The sequence below is a fragment of the Arctopsyche grandis genome, chromosome 7, assembly GCF_051622035.1.
Source record: "Arctopsyche grandis isolate Sample6627 chromosome 7, ASM5162203v2, whole genome shotgun sequence".
In the NCBI taxonomy this organism is placed as follows: domain Eukaryota; kingdom Metazoa; phylum Arthropoda; class Insecta; order Trichoptera; family Hydropsychidae; genus Arctopsyche; species Arctopsyche grandis.
In genome coordinates, this window is record NC_135361.1 from 10,591,149 (window position 1) to 10,613,285 (window position 22,137).

General features: G+C 32.9%; 1 protein-coding gene across 1 annotated transcript in view; it reads left to right on the forward strand.

Moving 5' to 3' along the window:
- Positions 1-22,137, forward strand: part of LOC143914760 (uncharacterized) — a 1,424,209-nt gene that overhangs the window by 523,218 nt on the left and 878,854 nt on the right. The gene's annotated exons all lie outside the window — the stretch shown is intronic.

Consider the following 22,137-nt stretch of genomic DNA (forward strand, 5'->3'; position numbering starts at 1 on the left):
GCTGTTTATATTACAAATACCACTAGTATACAATATAATTTAAATGATTTGTATTAAAGATTTTATTACAACTTAAATAATTTAAATATTTAGTTGGTTTTTCATGTTTTCGTACTATAGTCACATTTTTGGCAACATACATTTTCCATTATATCCTATATATGAAATGTAAAAAAGTTTAGACAAAATGGTTTTTAATAATCATAACAAGGCTAAAGTCAAATGATTTTCAATTTTAAATTAATTATTAAATGTTTGAAATTCTGTTAAATAAATTACTTCTTTCAGAATTTTAATAATATAACATTTAAACTTTGCAAATTGGTTATCAAATCTGCCGAAAATTTTTCTAAGTAAAAAGTAGAATTAAGTATTCGTTTGACCTATCCCATCCTTACATGATAAACTCATTTAAAATTTCAAGGAAACAAAGACGTTCGACTTCAAGGTATCCGATTCTTATTATAATACTACAAAGTGGCTTTAAATTCAAATTATTAATACTTAAAGAAACTTTCCAGGGATAGTTTGCGTCGAAATCTTCGTTCACTTCGGTGGTCTACATTTGAATAATTTGGAGAAATTCAACATTACGCCGAATTGCGCATTGCGGATTTATAAATACACCTACGCGTACGTACAGGCTCTAAAGTCTAAACGAGCTCACACTCATACATTTTCCCAAACACAAAATTTTAAACAAGGACATGCAGAGGAAGCATCAGCGCTTAGCGGCGATAAAAAATTAAACTGTAGTGACGGCGTTTGCGGGGGAAAATCGGGGAAAATTGCGGAAAAACAAACGCTCCTCGCCTCGGTACATTTGTCAAGCTAGTCTGATGTATGCGCTCGGTCTCTCCCTACCCCGTAGCTTTTTCCTCTCTGTCCCTCTTTAGATTTTTTTTACAGTGGGAGTCCCCTCTCGAGATTTATCTGGACCATCTTTAATTATAGCCGGTCGCGGTCGTCTCTGGCCCCCATTACTCTCCGTGCCCGGAGCGCTAGTTCGCCGACTTGATGAACAACTCCTGTTATGCAGGCCGATCGTCGTTTTTCACCGGGTTTTCGGATTTTTTATTATATTTGTCATCGGCAGTTTATCACTCTTTTGGCACGCTGCAAAATACATATACACACAAAAATCGCTTTAAAAGCGACCGTATTTCACGCGCGCGCGCGCTCTTTATTATTAAGCGGAATATTCGAGGTTTTTCGAATGAAATAACACAATGAAAGCATACAGTAATAAATAACGTTAAGTATTATAGTTCACAAAATAATGATGTAGGAGTAATTGGAAGTAATTCTTTCTCTAAAGCCGAGTGAACTTACACATATACATATAAAAGCGACAAACTGTCACCGATTTCGGTACTTTTCGAGTCGCATCACTTCGCTTATGTAGTATTTATTTACATATATGGACAACATAATAACAAACAATAAAAATTAAATTGAATTATAACCCCATCATCAGTTAAAGAAAATTGAAATATAAATACACCTATACATTGTAGAAGTCTTACAATTAATAACATTGATTTTAAGAATATATGTACCTATGTATATATTATATGTATAATCATCCTTGAAGATGATTCATTGTGCTGAAATTTGCCTTAAAACCTTCCTGGTTGGTTTTTTTTTCAAGGATAGTATTCAATTTATTATATATTATATTAATATATTATATATTATATTAATCTTCCATTTGGGCCTCGCAGCGATGTTTTGTATTTGTGGCTGGTTCTTATATGTATTTTCTTTGTATTTTATTATTTGGTATTTTTACTTTATCTGCTATTCTTTTAATGCTTTTGCTTTTTATTTTACACTATGTTTCACTTCGCTAATGATTCAGGCGAAATTCTTACATTCTCCCGATCGGTTTTGAAACTTTGCCATTATGTTATGATTATGTATAAATGTCTATAAAATAAATATATTTTTATTTTTCTCATCTCTCTGTATTTTTTCAACCATTGTGGTGCATAAAGGACTCCTGTAGTGCCACAATGGTCCAAACTTAAACTTAAGTAAATAAAATAAATAATTACTTCATGTATATTGACTTGATTTCCTGTAAAAAGATGAATGTTAATCTACATACCTCACACACAAAGTCATTGTTGAAATCCACAAATTCATCCATCTATTTTGCACAGTATAAAAACAATGATGATGGAACGCTGTATGCTCGGCATATTGTGTAGAGATAGGAATCGAAATATGAGGTTGAGCAGTATGATAAGGATAGTAGAGTAAATGGAGAGAATGAAGAGATTGAAATGACAATTAGAAAAATGTATAGTGTGAAATGAATGAGAGTTGCTCAAAACAGAGACGAATGGAAGTGTGTGAATGACCGTAAATGATAATTATGAAAAGCAAACATACAAATTTTATTTGGACATAATACCATCTGAGCTGATTCGATTGATATATTGTTAGTGATAATTTCATGTGTTTTCAACAATAATGTTCACGATTTCAAGCTATATATATATGTAATATAATATATACAATATTGATCGTGTCCTTCATATTATTAGTACAATTTTGACCTCGGGGTTTAATAATACATATATGTATATAATATTTCACATCATACGTGGTTTTCAAGATATTCGATAGTATATATCATACATATTATTATATCTGTCAATGGAAATTTTCACTCCAGTCGTTCTCGTAACCTTTCATTATATCAATTTTATCGCATGATATAATTTCGCAAGTCGTACTCGCAGGAAGCCAACTTCTTCATCGAGTGGCGTTTTCGCTAATAAATCATCAATAAATCAGAGCTTATTACGACCTGGTGCCGTGTGGAAAATAGGACGATGATTATTTTATATTATTTCTTGTCCATTTAGGATGTTGTGTGTTTTTTCAAGAATTTATTGCACCCACTTATAAAAGCGGCGCGCATAAATAACTTGCCGTAAATATTTATTCTATTTTCGAGCGCGACAAAATGAAAATTATTCATTTTTTTTGTGCGAGGGGGTGGTTTCGCTCTTTTGACACATTTTTTATTTCGTCGCTTAACATCCCCATGGTTCGTTATTCCCTCCTAATTTTCGAATGCAACGGTCGTTAATCTTTTCTAATTTATCTGTTTAACTTCCTTATGGTGTCATACAGTTAATTACATTTGTGTTATTTATTTGCATCTTCACTGCAATATAAATATACAACAATATGAACAGCTTTCTTCAGATCAGTTGTTCTCAAACTTTCTTAAGCCCTTAAAGCTAGTTTTAGAACTATGTACATAAATTTAAAAAATATGGTTCGCGAACAATCTTTTTATGAAGCTTTCTTTGACTTATTTGTAATAATAAGGAAAAATGTAAATTGCCCTCACTGGTGAATACTGTAAAACTACACTAGTAAAATGTGCATAATTAAACCACTGAAATACATGTTTATATATTTATATGTAAATAAAACGAAATTAATAAAATACATATGTATATAAAACTAAAATAATAAAATACATATGTATATAAAACTAAACTAATAAAATACACATGTTAACTTTTTGAAATACTAATCACTGAATATACAAATATAATAATTTCAAATAATTAAAAAAATATATACAAATTGTGAACTTTTTTCAATTTCCAAAATAATTTACTGTATATACATATGTACATATTTTATATATGTATGTACCTATATATTGTTAATTTTAAAACGAGAAAAAAATTAATCACTCGACTTTTTTAAATAAAGAAGGTTTCTATGTACAGAGGTACATATTAAGGCGTATTTAGTTTTTTTTCTATAATGCATTACACTTAAAAAATTGGCTATCTTAAACAATTATTCGTATTAATTCTATAAAAAACGATGATAACTTCTATAATATCTATATAATGTTAGAGATGAAATTGAATACGCATGTACATACATACATACATACAATGCAAATATAATTTTATGAAAAATAATATTTATTTGATATTATAAAAACATTAAAATTTAAATGGAATTTTTGCTTGTTTACTTAATGTCTTTGTAAATATTTTTATATAGATACATATTTATGTAGGTCAAAAGTTATATGAAAATGGGAACTACTTACATATATATTGATATCATTTGTAACTGAAACAAAAATTAGCTGTGAAAATGTATTGCTATTTTGAAAAACAATGTTCTTATTTTCAACCTTATACAAATGCAATAACTACAAAATTATGTAAAATTGTCAAAAAAAAAAAGATTCCGAAAATAAATCACAACACTTTCCACGAACATGATTTATAAATATAGATAGCAAAGAATAATATTTACACAGTGAATAATATATTCCAGATAAGCATGTTTTTTGTGCGTGTATACAATATTACAAATTTTATTATCTTCCATTGGATTTCCCGAGCATTATCGCATTTAAAACAATGAATTGTTTAGCACTGATAAATACGTACCGTATGTATGATACATACATACATATATAATCACTGAAAACCCATAATAATAACAACACTGGCAAAATATCGTGTAAAATTTGCGCGAAAGTCATGCATGCGTGATGCACTTTGCGATTAATTTATACGCACCGGGGAATTATTAATATGCAAATGCACTCGAATGTTTTGTTATTATATTACAATACATACATACACATATAACAAAACGGGGCTTTCTCTTCCGCCGTTTGTTGTTTTTGGTTTTACAGCATTTTTACGACTGAAAACTCACACTGGCGTATTATAAAGCTTATCAAAAGTGCATTTACATTATTTTTTTATTAGACCACGCAAACGATACGCTCGTTATCGTTACATTTCATTTTATGACGCTCATTAAATTACACGTTAATTCGAGTCACACTTATACCCATTATTTTGTTCGCAGGTAAGCAAGCGGCCCGATTTTATTTAAATGAAAAATGTGCGAGGAATTCTTTCATTCTCAGGTAAATTTCAACGTTTTTTATTCGCCGCGTCTGCGAAATGTGTGAAATTTCGTATTGATTCGCTAGCGGAAATTTTTCATCAACATTTTCCACGATTTTGTTTTGCGATTTTAATAGAGAATCTCTAGCAGATTTGTGCTAAGATGCCACTGCAGACGATACTCGATGTTGTTTGTAACTTAATTAAAATTTGATTCAAACAATTCAAAGATGGTAGCGTGGTCTAGTGGTGAATGTTGAATTATTTCGTACTTGATGTTACGAGTTCGATTCCCGCTAAGTCTCGCTGTTGGCCAGACTTTGGTTTGTCGAGGTCAATCGTTTCTTATCAGAATTTGCCAATTTTTCTGATTTTCATTGAAACGATTCCTGTAAAATTTGCGTTTCCTTCCCAATTTTCTGTTGCGACCCTTTAGTTATTGTTATATCTTAGGTTTCGCCATATTGCTCACCATAGATGTCTCTGTGGTTGTTTATCGAATATAAAATTCGTATTGTTACATGAAAGTTATTCATCGTTATTTATCGTATTAATAAGATGTTTGTAATATCTGACCATAGATGTCAGATATTGTTTTGATTTACATGTATCTATGTAATAATTATGTGGACCAGGAAGGTGCATTTTGGGGTTTACCTGTTAAGCCTTCCTGGTATATTTGTATATATAAATGTGTATGTATGTATATACAGTTTATGTACCGATACATATTTTATCGAAATACAACGAAAATCCATTAATTGATACAGTATATTTTAGGAAGTTAAACTACGCGTACAAATGTGTACAGTCTACATATACATATGTAAATATGTATATTTTCAGATGAAACACTTTTCTGCTACTCAACTGCTATCAAAATTTACGTTGAAAAGTAAAAAAAAATCTCGTATTAATTATTATAAGTAATTTTATAATATGACTTTTTGTAGTAATTGTATTATTTTATACTATTATTTTGTATTCTGTGATATTTCTCACACTTTCATTCATAAAATTGCTTCGCCTTTATTATTCATAGCATAAAAAAATATCTTTACATTCAACGTAACATAAGATTGTATAAAAATACTTAATCATAGAAAAAAATTACCCGGCGTCACTCAAGCGAATATTTTAGTGGTTAAATTAAATTAAACATTCTAATTAAAGTGTAAGTAAATAAATATTCAAAATTATTTATATAATATCACAAAATAATGATTTTTCAGAATCATAACAAATCTTCTGATATACGTATGTTTAATGTGTTGAATATAAAAACAGTTCAATTATACATAAACATCATAAACATCAGGCAAAATCTCGAGGTCGAATTCTTACACAAAACTTCATCTATTGTTAGTAGCCGGAGCAAAAACGCAATTTTTTTTTTTAATTTTATGAAAAATCTTGTGAAAACTTGCGACGTATCAAGGAAAAATTTAAAAAAAGCATCGATTTTAAACAATGCCTCCATGCCTCCAACCAATTCTTCTTATTATCTTGACAAAAATTTCGAAAAATTGGGTTTTAGCAAGCCTCTTATTTTCATACATATGTATTTACTTAAAATAATAATAGTATAAATACTCAATGTTCATCTATTGCACTGTAATTGGATTGATTATGATAAATTTTGATTAATTTACTGAATGTCTATATAGACAAAGCGCGCCAAGCTCGCAATGGATGTTTTTATGAAGAAAGCGTTATTTTCAGACATTATTTTGAAAATAAATGTCCTTAAAATCTTGTCTGTAATGTCTGTAACAAACGGAATATTATTTATAGCATGCAGTTTTTTCAAGTGAGTATATATGGGTGTATTATAAATCATTTTTAGGGATTTATTTTGTATTATTTGGAGCTTGGAAAGGTTAGTATTCGAGGCGTTATTCCATACAAGTGAAGCATAAGTTAAAAATGGTAATATGAGCGCGCGATATAATTTTATTTTATTTTGAGTTGATAAAGAACTATGGCGATTAAATATTGGGTATATTGAGGATATACCCCGCATCGCCTTGCATTTTGCTCCTTCAATATGATGTTTTATGAAATGTAAGGAGGCTAAAATGACCTGTTTTAATGCAAAACTTGTCATTTTGCGTACTTATCTTACTTACAACAGCGTACTTATCTACGGAAATTTCTAATCCCTATTCTATTAAATGTTAAAAATATATTGTATATGAGATCCACAAAAAGAACCAGACAGAATCACCCCTTCATACCACTAGCTTCACCGTTATAAACCAACACGCTTAAACACTCGAGCAAACTTAAACTTCCACACAACGACTCCTACGAGCACTCCGTTCACTTCCGCATAAGCTCACTGTACCGGATTTATCTCAAACTGGATAGTCTCCATACGACGGTAGTTCAGAAACGATACCATTCGAAACGAGCACATATCGCATCCTTAGAGCACAAAGATGATAGCTCCACAAAACCCAGTCGTTCAGGGCAGAATCGCAAATTATCATTATTTTCAAAATGAACCTATCAGGCTCATGTGAACACATTTTCCACCACTTTTATCACGACTTTCAGGTCTTAAAGCTTGTTTGCCTCTTTTGAACGCTTTATTTTTAAAATTATCTTTAAAATAATGTCAGACTTAAGCTGCTGGATGGTTATTGGTTTTTATTCGCACTACCCCAGATATTAAAAAGCCCCACAGAAAGAAGTTCAGTTGGCAATTTTTGTGTTTAAAATGAAGATAGATACCCAAAAAAGCTCTTAATTACTTTATTTTTAGAATAATGACCGGAACATGGAGAATATTACGATCATAATCGATCCAATCAAACTGCAATAAGTGACTATTAAACGGTTATTTGTACTTAATCTATGTACGTAGTAACAATAGATGAAGTTTTGTGACCATGCGAAAATTCGAAATTGAGATTTTGACTGATTCGAACTCAGAATCGATCACTGATCACGTTTTCATGATCTAGAAAAAAATTGTGTGTGCGTATGTGTCTGTGTGTCTGTGTGTGTGTATGTCCGTGTATTTTTTGGATTTCGAACTGAAACTTAGTATCGGTTACTGAAATTCTTTTTACGACGTCAATTTTTTAATTTGACCGAAAATGGTACGTCCCCTTATATGTAGGTGTCCCCTATTTTTAAGTTTTTGAATTCAATTATCATCCAAACCGCTAACTGAATCGGACTGAATTTTTATACATGTAATAGAAATTATAAATTTTATAACCTAATATTTTTTGAATACTTTTATCTGACCCGGAAGTAGTACTTTTACTCTAGAGAATTAAGGTTTTTTATGTTTTTCTCAAAAAACCTTTAGGTTTATTGAACTGAAATTTCATATCTAGAAGTTTAAGCTTAATACCAAGTTATGTATAAAATTTGGTAAGCATTCGTCAACCGGAAGTGGCAGTTTGCTCTTCACGAAGAAAATCAAGTATAATTCTTGTATCAATGTGATGAAAATAAAAATAAAATCACAAATTTTTATAAACCGGGATTTTTTCCTTTTAGAAAGGTCAAAAATTTTGTAGCTACGATTCCGTCCACACCCCTGAACGTATCAAGATGAAATTACAACAGCAATCCACAAGTATGCAACAAAACAACCTAAATCCATTTTAAAAATTATGATGACTTGCTTCGTATTTTTTAAGGAATATAATTTTTTGGAATCTCATTTCTTTCGGCTGCCTTTATATTTCAGCCGCCTGTGTGCGTTGCACATATTTGTAAATATGGTAGGCGCGGCTCTGACCAGAGTGAATTATAAAAAATACTTATTGTAATCTTTAAAAAGTTACCCTGTACAATTAGGGTGTATTTAGTTATCACCTTTTCGCTGTGAGGACGCGATATTATAGTATCGTATCTTAGTCGGGTGGGTTATGCTCCGTCGACGTGTTGGGTTTCCGATCGGACGCTTTCGTCGGAGCGGTCGTTGTCAAGATGTCGGCGTTTTTTCAACGTCTAGCTACGACCGGCCTCCAAGTTCGTTCACCGGCCTTTGTTTGTCTGTCTGCTGCTGATGTTGTTGCTGCTGATGCTGATGCTGATGCTTTTTTGCTGCTTCGGTCAGTCCGGTATTAGAACGCAGCGTCCGGTCCGGTGCGAATCTACACAGACCCTGCATAGCTGCATAGGAATGCTGTCCGAGTCCTAATGCCGCACATTGATCGGAGATGTATTGTGGTGTTGCCATTTTAAAACTTGATGACGGCTTGTTGGTGTAATTTTGAAGTGGAATTGCATCTATTTGTTCTAAGTGTATGTTAAGGTGGGCGCGTCATGAAAGAGAGACTCATTTAAATTAATTAAATTAATCCGATTATATCCCTTAATTATACTTAGATCGTTATGATACTTACATAACAATGATTACACTGAGCAACAAAAAAAATTACCAGAGTGGAGCCTAACCAATATTTACTAAATTTGACCCACTGAATTCGAATATGATAATGATTTTTGTTGGTTAGTGATCGTTTACGAGATATGAGCGTTTAAAAAAATGCGCGTTTTTTACAGTTTTTTGGCTTTTGCGGTCTTTAACCCAAAATCTAGTAATGCTGTGCTCAAAGTGAGTATTGGAATCAATAGTAAGATGTTTTTCCTATTGATTTTGATATTTCATTGCTTTAAAATACTTATAATTAATTTTACGCCAGTTTTTGGCCAGTTTTTTTATTTCACCAAGTTTATAAGGATTGGTTTTCTATCTCCGCTCTGGAAACTCAAAAGCGTGATTTTTTGTTGCTCAGTGTTATTAGTAGAGGTAGGACCGGAAGCGCGCCGTCTATTGTTCCATTATTGTAAATGCTTTGGCAAACCTTAAACAATGCATTTACAACATGTGAACAATGAACAGCGCGCTCTGGGTCCGCTCTTTAGTTATTAGTTGGTCTGATGATCGACATTCAGTCTGCAGTGTTGCGTTAAAATTATGCTAAAAACATTGGGGTAACCTGTAAAGACACTGTGGTATACTTGTATATTAAAATAAAATAAAATATTGTAAGCTTTGCGTTTAAACTCACTAATATGATATTTTGCAATAGAATGTGAAATTTTCGACTGTTAATATCTAATAAAATTCGTACAGTTTTTCGGCATTTTTCTATTTAAAATAAAGATAGATACACTCAAGGAAGTTTTTAATAACTTTTATATTAAAAATAATGATGGAAATATGAAAAAAGTGATGATTTTCGGATAAGACCGCTTCCGCCGTACATATGACCGTTGTGAGCTGGCGTGCTTTTTAATGAGAGATTCTAGCAAAATGGCGAATTTTTATCCTCGTAAATATTCAAAATTAATCATAATTGACCCAATTAAACAGCAATGGGCTATTTTTAAATAAAAAAAATATCGAAATTATTCTTTGAAAATATATATAATACATACACACAATATGAAAAGAACCCACGTTTTACAAAATTTTTGTCGAGATTAATCGATTGGCTGGAGAACTGATAGAAATTTCTTGAAAAAAAACTTGATTCGGTGCAAGTTTTTCTCTAAGTTCATCTTGGGAAATCCAAATTTCGTATTTTTTGCTCCGGCCTAACGTACATAAATATGTACATATTACATAGTACATAGTACAAGTTTTAAATTTATATATTAACCAAAATACAATAAACAGGCCATGATTAATATTTTTTCCATTACTTCGCTATTCAAAATGTTGCGGTCAGAAAACTTTAGATAGTGGTCAGAGTACAATGATCTTATTCTGGAAGGCTATTAACAAGGTCATGTGAATGATCGCTAGTGTCCCGAAAGGACAAAGAATGAACTAAATGTTGTGTTAAAATGATATACCTGCATAACTGGGCTAAATTTTTTACTAAGAAATGACCCTGTTTAACGAAATCTAACGTAATTAATTTTAATCTCATCTCAACACACTAAAATCATAAATAGTCGGATACAATGGAAGCTAATGTAGAAGACAACTAATTGTAAGTGTGGATGGACGAAGAATAAACTGTATATGAGATATAGAAAAACATTATCCATCAACTATTCTAAATATCAAATTTGAAGTCAGACGCAATATGTTTCTAATGATGTCTCATTTAGTTAAAAAAAAAAATTTTTATTTCGATACATAATTCGCAACATTTTAGTACAAATGAATCGTTTGCGAAGTGCCCTAGAAGAGGCCTTGTAAAAAATAGGAAAAATTCCTTAAAGCTTTGTGACGTAAAGATATTTTACTATTTATTACAGTTTCTCGTAGAAAAAGAGGTACCTCAACTAGTCCGAGAAAATGCACTGAATAGAATTCAGTAATAACATTTACATAGCAGTCTATGATCGTAATCAGTAACAAATCGATGCTAATGAAAACCGATGTCCTACAAATTGTATGCAATTGAATGGGTCATATTGATTCAGAAGACATTAAAAGAAATTATGCACTCATAGCAATCCATATGGTCCTTTCAAAATCGGAACATTTATTGTCTGGTCAGAATTTATGTACCGCAAAAAAAAACATCTCATAAGTTACATCTTGTACAATTACTAAGAAGTACATCATTTTATTGTCAGCGGACATAAACATATACATATACACGTGGCCGTTTTAAAAATGTACTGAAATAAAAGCAATAGAAAAAATCAATCGATAGACTATTGTGTATATCGAAACTGACAAGGTTACGTCGTGTATTGAATAAGAGACTTTTTGCACTTTGTTTCGCACAGTGAAGGTTTTATTAGATTTTTTTTCATCCGTTTTGTACTGGAGTTGAACGACTCGTCGCTTTTGTACACTCGATTCGAATCGTTACAAAAGATCATTCCAGGCATTCCTCAGTCTCGCAAAGCTCCTGGTTTGTTTTCATATACGTACATTTTTTGTGAAAATACTCGAGCAACTCAAATATTCTGATACAGAAACGGCTGGCCAATATTTGGCCAAAAATATTAATAGAAAACTTTGAATTCAGGGCTTAAACAGATAACGCTGGACGCGTTTATGGCATCGAAAAATTATCGCTAAAAAATTCCTATAGGGGGTCATCCGGGCCTAGTTTGCCAGAGTACACGAATATAAGCAAATATGAGACCAATTTTTCATTGATATCAGTCAACAAAGTAAATATCGTAAATAACGTAAAATATCACGTAAATATTGGGAGAAACACAACGGAAATCATTGACGTTCTTCGACATCCAATTATGTCAAATATTTTCACGATCAAACTTCATCTATTGTTATTTCGAACATATGTACATAGATAGAGATAAAAAACTATGCATAATGTCAATCCCTGTTTGTTTGTGATGTTTAATTTGTTTACACTTTTGTGTGTGCGAATTTTTGTTTCCATTTTCTGCACTACTAAGTAATAGGCATCTTGCAATTTCATTGTGAAGCATTTTTTTCGGCCAGTAAATGCAATACACTTTAGTTTCTTAAGCTTTAAGTCTTCAGAGTTTTTCGCTAATTTTAACCTTATCATAAGAAACTTCAATGTCTTGTAAAGTTATAACACCACTGTCAAGTAACTTTATAATTTTAAAATTTTTAAAACTTCAACTGCCTTAAAAGAATCTTCAATGCCTCGGAAGTATTTTTGCAGAACAACTTCACTGTCGTACAATTTTAATATATTATGACAGACACTTCTTAACTTAATGATCAGAAGATTGCATCGTCAGGAAAAATGTTTTCTATAAATCATATGTATGTCAATCAGGCTTCATTAGCACTCCGTTATTTTATATACTAATGTGATTTTAATACCTTTTTTGGACTCTTTAAGTTCCGTAGATTCGAAATTCTTACCCCAGATTTGAAGCACGTGCAAAATATGTACAATTTTTTGTGTACAGTTTAGGAACAGCAGTTTGTACAAATGACTTCTACGATACCTTGTTACGTCCCCTTGGCTATTTTGTAATTTGAAAAGGTTCCCATTAGCGCCCTTCGCCAGCTCAAAAACAAAACGTCATTAGGAGAATGTCAAACTTTTCGACGATGCGTGCCTTTTTAGCTTCCAAGCCGTCAAACTTCACCACGATCTCATTGAGAATCTTCAGAGGGGTAGATCGGCGATTTGATGGTATAAAATTCACAAATGCATTGTGTAAGGGCGTGTGTGTAAGTTTCTTTGTTGAAGCATTATATTTATATAAGAAGTAGAGCTGCAGCTGCCGTCCTCTTTGCCCTGTTACAATTTTTTTAAGATCCTTTTTGTCAATTTGTTATATCACCCTGTCTCTCACCCCTCATGAGAAGGGTCGAATTATCCTCTTCGAAGAACTCAGGATGCCGCCGACGTATCCATCCACACTCCTTATCACATTTTGTTCACTCAGAAAAACATTTCAAACGTTCTAAGTTTGACATTTGAGATTTTGAAGTATGCAAAGCCGAATGTCGGTCGTGTCACATGTTTATTTTGAATATCTATGTCTAATCTTTTATTCTTAAATACTCGTATTTCCATTTCTGGAAACCTTTCAAACGTCTGGAAATCTTCAAGTATGTAAATTTATTAAAATAAATTATTTGTGCATAAAATATTACAATGTGATGCATTTATGCAAAATATATTCTTCGGATTTAAATGTCGTGAAGCAAAACAGCTCATAATAAAAAAAATGAATTAAACACTATTTAAAGTCAAAGATGCGTTTTATAATATTATGTAAGTATTGATTTAAAAATATTCGCACGGAATTTATAACAATTCTTCCACCAAATGTGCAGTCCACTTTTCGCGTACTCCAATTAAAACGCCGATCAAAGCGCGTCCATTCGATCCAAATTCGGAATTCAAAAATGTCGTTAACCTCACCTACTTGAGACAGAGTCCCGACGAATCGACGGCAAAAAGAGAATTCTCGAGAAATGCAAGAAAAGCGGTTGTGCGAATCGAATCTTGAATGTGAAGAATTCGACTCGACCACCGCCATCACCACTAACGAAGAATTGAATTTGTCGTCATATTAATACTAACCGGCGTTTGCTTCCGATCGAATCAATTTCCGGTCAAAATCTGAACATATGCACACGTGTCTTTCAGTCTATCTGACCGTGACGGTCGTCGGTAAATTGGACTAGTTACGACTATTACGAACGGTGAAGAACACAAGCATTTTCCACAGGCTTTGACCGCAAGACTTCCTCGCCATATGTAGGTACATATACATATCTATATTATATATATTGTATGTACATTCAGTCACACCCTAGTACCCAAATCTCGATCATTTCCTCCTTCATAATTGAAATTAACACCTCTAATTGGAGAAAAATGGTCGGCGACCATCCGATTTAATTTATTCGTAATATTTCACATCATACTTCCGAGTGGTTAATTGCGTAACACGTGTGAGACTTTTCGAGTTGAACGAAATATTCATTAAAAGGTCGGCATACACTGGTTTTTGATAGTTTCGAGTTGAATTGTGGCTCTCAATAATCAATAAATTAAACCTTGATTGTTCAGAATTTGCAAACGATTTATCATTACACTGAAAGGGGGCTCGAACATAAAAAATACTACAGCCTCGTATCTGTGGATATATGTAAATTAATGTACTTGCTAGAATACATTAGCATTACAAAATTATATTACAACCTTGACCATGATCGCTGCTTTGCCATTGTAATGTGGAATCTTGAAGACAAGAAAAGGAAAAGCTTTTCGAAATCAAATACAAAAGCTAAGAGACGACTCTTATTCTATTTATAAAAAATAAATCTTTTGGAAGCAAACAAATAAAATGGTATATGTAGCTGTATTAAATAAAACCTTTCATTCAAAGGAAAAATACAAAAACGTTATTATGGAGCAAATATGATATGCTTCAGCAATATTTTTATAACATCCCATATTACATACCAATACAATAACATACCAATAAAATGGCTAAATATTTCATAAATGAATCATCTATGTATATATATATATATATATATATATATATATATATATATATATATATATATATATATATATATATATATATATATATATATATATATATATATATATATATATATATATATTATATATATATATATATATATATATATATATATATCATCATCATCATCATTTACAGCCATTCGCCATCCACTGCTGGATGAAGGCCTCTCCAACACGCTTCCACTCGTCTCTGTTTTGCGCAACACTCATCCATCTCATTCCGCACATTTTCCTAATTTCGTTCACCCATCTTCCTTGCGGTCTTCCTTTTACTCTTTTGCCTTCTCTCGGGTACCATTCAAGCACTTCTTTTGTCCACCTTTCGTCCATCCTCCTAGCTACGTGACCCGCCCATTGCCATTTCAATCTCTTCACTCTATCCACTATGTCCACTACCCTTGTCATATTTCTCACCCACGTGTTCCGCTTCCTGTCTTTCCTCGTTATGCCAAGCATACAGCGTTCCATACTTCTTTGAGTGCATTGGATTTTATTTTGCATCTTGGCGTTCAGTGTCCAAGTTTCACATCCATACGTCATCACTGGCAAAACGCATTGATCAAAGATCCTTTTCTTCAGGCAGAGTGGCATTTTTGATTTAAAAACAGCATTCATCCGTCCAAATGCACTCCACCCTAATTTCATACGTCTCTTTATCTCTTCATTTTTACTACCAGACATGTCAATTATTTGACCTAAATATAAATAATTATTTACTACTTCTACTGGTTTATCATCTAAGGGGATGCTATCAGGCATGCAATAACTATTGAACATTAGTTTAGTCTTATCTACGTTAATTTTTAATCCTACTTTTCTACTTTCCCTGTCCAGCTGTGTTAGTCTGATAAGTAGGTCAGCTGAATCACGAGCTACTAAAACTATATCGTCTGCGAACCGAAGGTGACTCAAAAAGCGACCATTGATGCTTACTCCGGCTGTATCCCAATCCAATTTCCTGAAAACTCCCTCAAGCACCGCATTGAATAACTTGGGCGAGATTGTATCTCCTTGTCTTACTCCTTTTCCTATGCTAAATCTATCTGTACCTGAAAAAATTTTAACCGAAGCTGTGGCATTCTTATATATTGCAGCTAACAGTCCCACATAGGGTTCCGGCACTCCCTGTGTTTTTAGAGCGTTAAGTACTGCATTATGACTAACTGTATCGAAGGCTTTCTCATAATCGACGAAACCTAGGCACAATGGCCGTTGATATTCGTTGGCGCGCTCGATTAGTTCGCCAACTACTTGGAGGTGGTCCATTGTGCTGAAATTTGCCCTAAACCCTGCCTGCTCTATAGGTTGGTTCTCGTCGAGGATATTCTTCAGCCTTTCTGTAATAACCTTCGTGAAGAGCTTGTAGACCGCTGAAAGTAGACTAATGGGTCGGTAGTTCTTGATATCGCTTTTGTCGCCTTTTTTGTGTATTAAAATGATAGTTGCGTTATTCCATCCTTCTGGTATAACTTGGTTCTGGATGCATTTGCTGAAAAGCCTAGCTAAGATATTAATTAGGGGGGGGCCGCCACATTTTAGTAAGTCAATGGGAATATTATCTTCCCCTGGGGTTTTACCGTTCTTTGCAGTTTTTAGCGCGGCCTCTACTTCGCTAGGCAATACTGCAGGAACCCTTTGGCCGTGTGTCGATTCCAGAGCGGGGAATTGGCCGTTGTCGTTCTCGTATAGTTTTGCATAGAACGTGTAAACTCTGTCTATGATTTCTTCTCTATTCCTAATTATTACTCCGCTCTCTGATCTGATTGCGATCATTTGGTTTTTGCCTAAGAAAAGATCCTGTTTGCACTTTTTCAGGCTACGGTTATTCTTAATGGTATTTTCTATTAGCTTGCTGTTAAAATCCCTGACATCCCTGACTATTCTCTTTTTAATTTCCTTATTTACTAGATTGTATTCTTGCTTATTATTATCCCTATCTAAATTCCTTTTATGCTTAATTAGGTTTTTTGTTTCCGCTGAAATTTTGCTTAATTTAATCTGTTTCCTGAATCCACCTAATTTCTTACCTGTTGAGGTTAGAACCGAACTAATTACAGTGTTCAATTCCTCGATGTCTGCTTCTGGGTTTAATTTCCCGTATCGATTTCCAAGTTCGAGTTCGAATTCCTTTTTCCTAGACCTTAGTTGAGCGAAATCTGGAGAGTTACTGCATCCTTTTATTAATTTCCTACGTTCGCAATTTATATTAATGGCCATCTTGGCACGGACTAATCTGTGATCGCTACCTATATCTACTTTACTTAAAACACTAACGTCTTTAACGGAGTGCAGGGCATTTGTTAGGATGAAATCGATCTCGTTTCTGTCTCCTTTAGGACTCTCCCAAGTCCACTTATTGTTGGTGTTTTTCCTGAAAAATGAATTAGTGATAAAGAGCCTGTTGTGTTCTGCGAATTCTATGAGGCGATCGCCTCTGTCGTTTCTTTGGCCGGTACCAAAATTGCCTACTGCTCTTTCAGTATTTGCCTTTTGTCCTATTTTTGCGTTAAAGTCGCCCATGATTATTTTAAAGTGGTGACGGCTATTATCGTATGCGTCCTGTATTTTTTCGTAGAAGTCTTCTATTTCCTCGTCTGGGTGGCTAGATGTGGGGGCGTACACTTGGAAGATTTGACAAGTGTACCTGCTCGAGATTCTTAATACTATATAGCATATACGTTCCGATATGTCGCTTATTTCTATGATATTTCTTTCTATTCTCTTATTGATAAGAAACCCTACTCCTCCTATTCTACCATTTGGTAGCCCTCTCCAGTAGAGACAGTTACCACTTTTTAGGATTATTTGGTTTTGCTGTTTTCGTCTTACTTCACTAAGTCCTATTATATCCCATTTGATATTTTCTAATTCATTCTCTAATGCAAGCACACTTCCTTCACTCGATAACGTTCTTACATTGTACGTGGCTAAATACAGGTTTCTATTAGCTAAGCTATCATCCATCGTCACTCTTACCTTGTTGGAGGTTTGGATATTATTTTTCTCGCATTTATCCAAGATGTGTTGAGAAAAAGGCGGTACTTGAGAGAGATTTCCATTCAAGGAGTGAGTTCTTACCGCCATAGACTCTTCTCTGTGGTCAGCTTTGACAGATAGTCATCCTAGGTATCACTTGGATCACTTATGAGTTATTACATGCCATTTAACAGGGTTACTTTGTAAGTGAAAGTAGTTAGTTATGATAATAATAGATTAGCAATTGTTATACTACTTTTTTACAGATCTTTATCGTGAGACGCCTCTTTGGAGACAACGGATTTATATATGTGAGTGCGGTTTGCAATTTAATATTTTAATAATAAATTTAGTAAAGAATATAAAATTACACGAATTACTTTAATATAAATTAAATATGAAAAAGAACTATTAGACAGTTGGGAAACACCGTTTCTGTTTGCTATTATTCTATTAAGTAAAGTTCGTTAAAAATTTTTGTCTGAAAGCAATTATGTGGAAGATTTATTGCTTCTGTGGGACCGAATTTTGACTGGCGAGCAGGGACCCTTATTTTTTTTGTATTCAGGTAGGGAGATGTATCTCGTTCGTATACGCTTTTGTAACTGACACAAAATTAACACAAAATTTTTCGCAATCACTGATATTAAAAACGCTGTTAACGGCCGATCGTCTGTTTATTTTTACACTTAAATTATACTAGGATGCAATTAGTAAAATAAGTGATTAGATGGTTAAATTTTTAGATTAAATTTCGTGCAATAGCCGGGTTTAAGCGAGTAATAGCGGGAAGAACGCAGAAGCACGTCTTCCCCGCATGACACGAAAGACCGAACTCCATATATATATATATATATATATATATATATATTTATATATATATATATATATATATATATATATATATATATATATATATATATGTATATATATTTATAGCATTTATAGGTCAAGATTAAACTTAGGCCTAGTAAAATATTCAAAATAAAAACTATGACTATATCCATATTGATTCAAAATCAATCCAACCGTGGTGAACGGCCATACCTAACCGATCAATAACATATGCACTGTTTACAGGTCGAATCACGTAATCGAGCAGAATCACAGTGTTGATGAATGACGAATTTTTTTTCATAAATTATATACTTTGAATTTTAGTTGTTGAAACATTGAATTTGTGTCGATCTTTTACAAGTATTCATCATTTGAAGTAAAATTTTAAACTTTATGTTACGGGTCTTTATTGGGCACTTGCGAAGTCGACTGTTTCTCAGCAACAAAAAGACAGATCAAAGTCAAACAACTTGCACTGTAAAGATTGTGATATTTAGATTACATTACCGTTGGTTTCAATCTGAAATCATTACCAGGTTTTACGATACGACATATCGAAGACGGGCGTTAGCGCCGCCCGAGCTAACGGACAATTTTCACGCTTTCCGTTTAAATTTAGACCGGGGCCACAATCTGATCGGTTGATCGACGACGACCAGTCTTTTTCGGCTCATAAATTGTATTGGCTCGTTGAACTTTCAATATGAGCGATCGGTCGAGTTGGTCCGGAGAAATCTAGTGTCACGGGCGAACGGACAGGTAATCAGTTCAATTGCCGAGCACAGACCAAAGTCAGTCAGTTCCCTGATCGAGTTTCGTTGATTTATTTTCGGGAGACAAGCCGACGTGAATCGCGATCGATGAACTCTCATCATTACATTTCACCATTGTGCAAAATATCTGCTCGTCCAAAACCAGCATCCGGAAGAGCGCAGTTTCGCATCGGCTCGTGCATAACCTTTACCGAGTTTCGACCTTCGAGTTAATTGTGTTTTCGAGTGCATGTAAATTATCAGCGTTAATAGTATTAAATCATACGTGCATAATAATACAATTTTTCTTCGGTCATAATAATAGCTACCGACAGTTTCACAAATAAACAAATATAAAAAAAATAATAAGCAAGTTGGGCTTGGTGTCAAACGGACATTCTAAATAACAAAATTTGCGTTGAGATTGTGCTATTATTGGATATATATTAAATGTCAAAAGTGTATAGTGTTTATTGTTGGAATGGATTGTTGCGTTTGAACTTCTAAATATGTGTGGGAGTGCGGAAGTGGTCTAAATTTAAGCAATTATTGTACTATAAATTTTATCAATTACATATTTTATTATACGTTTTGGCTTTGATGGAACGTAAAAGCGAATTTAATGATAATTGTTGTCGTTAAACTGCTTGATCTATTTTTAATGATTACCTGCCATCAACGTTTTGGTGACAAATGTTAGAACAAGTACCGCACATTGTATTTTGATAAATTATGTATATATGTACATATATAAACTTATTAAAGACGTACTTAAAAATGCTTTAATTGCAAAAATGCATTTTTTTGGTTCAAGTAATAACTTTTTTATTTAGCTTATTGAATCGAATTTCCATATCAAGAAGTTAAAGCTAATTACCAAGTTATATGTATATAAAATTTAGTGAAGACCCGTCAACTGGAAGTGGCAATTTACTCTTGTTCGATTTTTTTCCACTATTTTTTTCGATTCTTTAAATATGTGTGCTCTTCACGAGAAAATCCAAGTATGGTCTTTGTATCAATGTGATGAAAATAAAAAAAAAATCATAAAATTGAATAAACCGGAAGTCGGATTTTCTCCTCTTGGAAAAGTTAAAAATGTCGTGATAACACGATTTTTTCCACACCACGAACGAAGCAGAAAATTTATATTTGTATTCTTTGTTTACTAACATAGCGTTGATATATTGTAGTTTTGTTGAGAATTCATAAACCCGAAGTGGATTTTTTTAAACAATATTTCATTATTTTATTTTTACTTTTTAAATTATTTCTATCTTCTTGATACCTTACGTTTATAATATTTATACGTTAAGAAATATAAATATTTTGAACAAAATCCAACAGCCAGAAGTAGAACTTTTGTCTTGTGTAAGTTTCCCTACATTTGCCCTCAATTTTTATCGAAAATGTTCTCATAGCTGGTATGTGTGAATTTGTGTGTACATACATACATACATATGTTTCATTATCGAATTTTATTTTTTATACTTCTTATATTCATCAAATACATAGATAAAGTCATGGTTTGGTTTTTTTCCCTATATGTACTTCTACATAGATAAAATTTTCAATTTTCCAGTTTGAAGAAGGACATCTTAAATGCTTTACTGAAGATATACTTTTTAATACCAAAATAATACAGTGACATACTATTTAAAAACTTATTTATTTATAATAATATAAGGTATTGATTTGCCGATAGATTGATTTTGAAACAATTTCGAACCAGAAAACTTTCCAAAAACAAGATAATGAAAACGGTAACAAAAACAATACATGAAGTTTCCATGAATCTTTCAAGATGACTTAAATCTTTCTTGTAACTAATTTCCCATATCTTATTGCTAGTATAATAAGCTCATTTTCAAGGAGAATTTATTTGCTTTCTTCTTACATACATGTGTATATTTCTAGTAAAATTGGCAAATTTTTTAAAGATATTTCATTGTTCAATCAAGAAAACTACTGTCCAGTTTGTACACAATTTTAGCACATACAACGTATCCAGAACCGTCAGAATCCATGCAAAAAATATCATTAATAATAATTTTATCAGAGTGTAATGTAAGTACCATGTAGTGTAATCTGAGGCCTTATGTCCTGAGATTAAAATTTAGATATGTAAAAATCGTAGAATGTCGCCATATGAGCGCATAAATCGCAATCACGCACGAAAAGGCCAACAATCTTCGTCGAATCTGTGACGATTGTCACCGTTTAAAAGTGAACGTTCTCTCCGTTCTGTTTACAATCGGTTTAGCTCTGTTCGGCTAAATTCCTATTCGAGAGCGCTTTTTCAACGCTCCAGTCGTTTGAGGGTTATTGATCTCGAAAACGCTCACAAATAAATACACGAATTTATCGCTTTCAAAGCGAACAGATTAAAACCACGAAATTCGAGACCCGAGACTTTGAGAAGTGTGAGAGAGAGAGCAAATCTCCAGACAAACACGCAGATAACAGACTTGTATCTACATAATAATAATACCGAGGAAAATCGTGATAAGTCTCCGTACAAACTTATCAATTGACGTGCCAGACACAACTGGCGCGATAATCTTTTAACTAGTCGTTATTTTGAAACTATTTTTGGTTTTATTTTTTGAGATTGTCAAGAGAATGTCGGAGCTTCGGAAGATTAATGTACTGATAATGTATGCACTATATTATGAAGAGTTAGACGTTCTCAAAGTC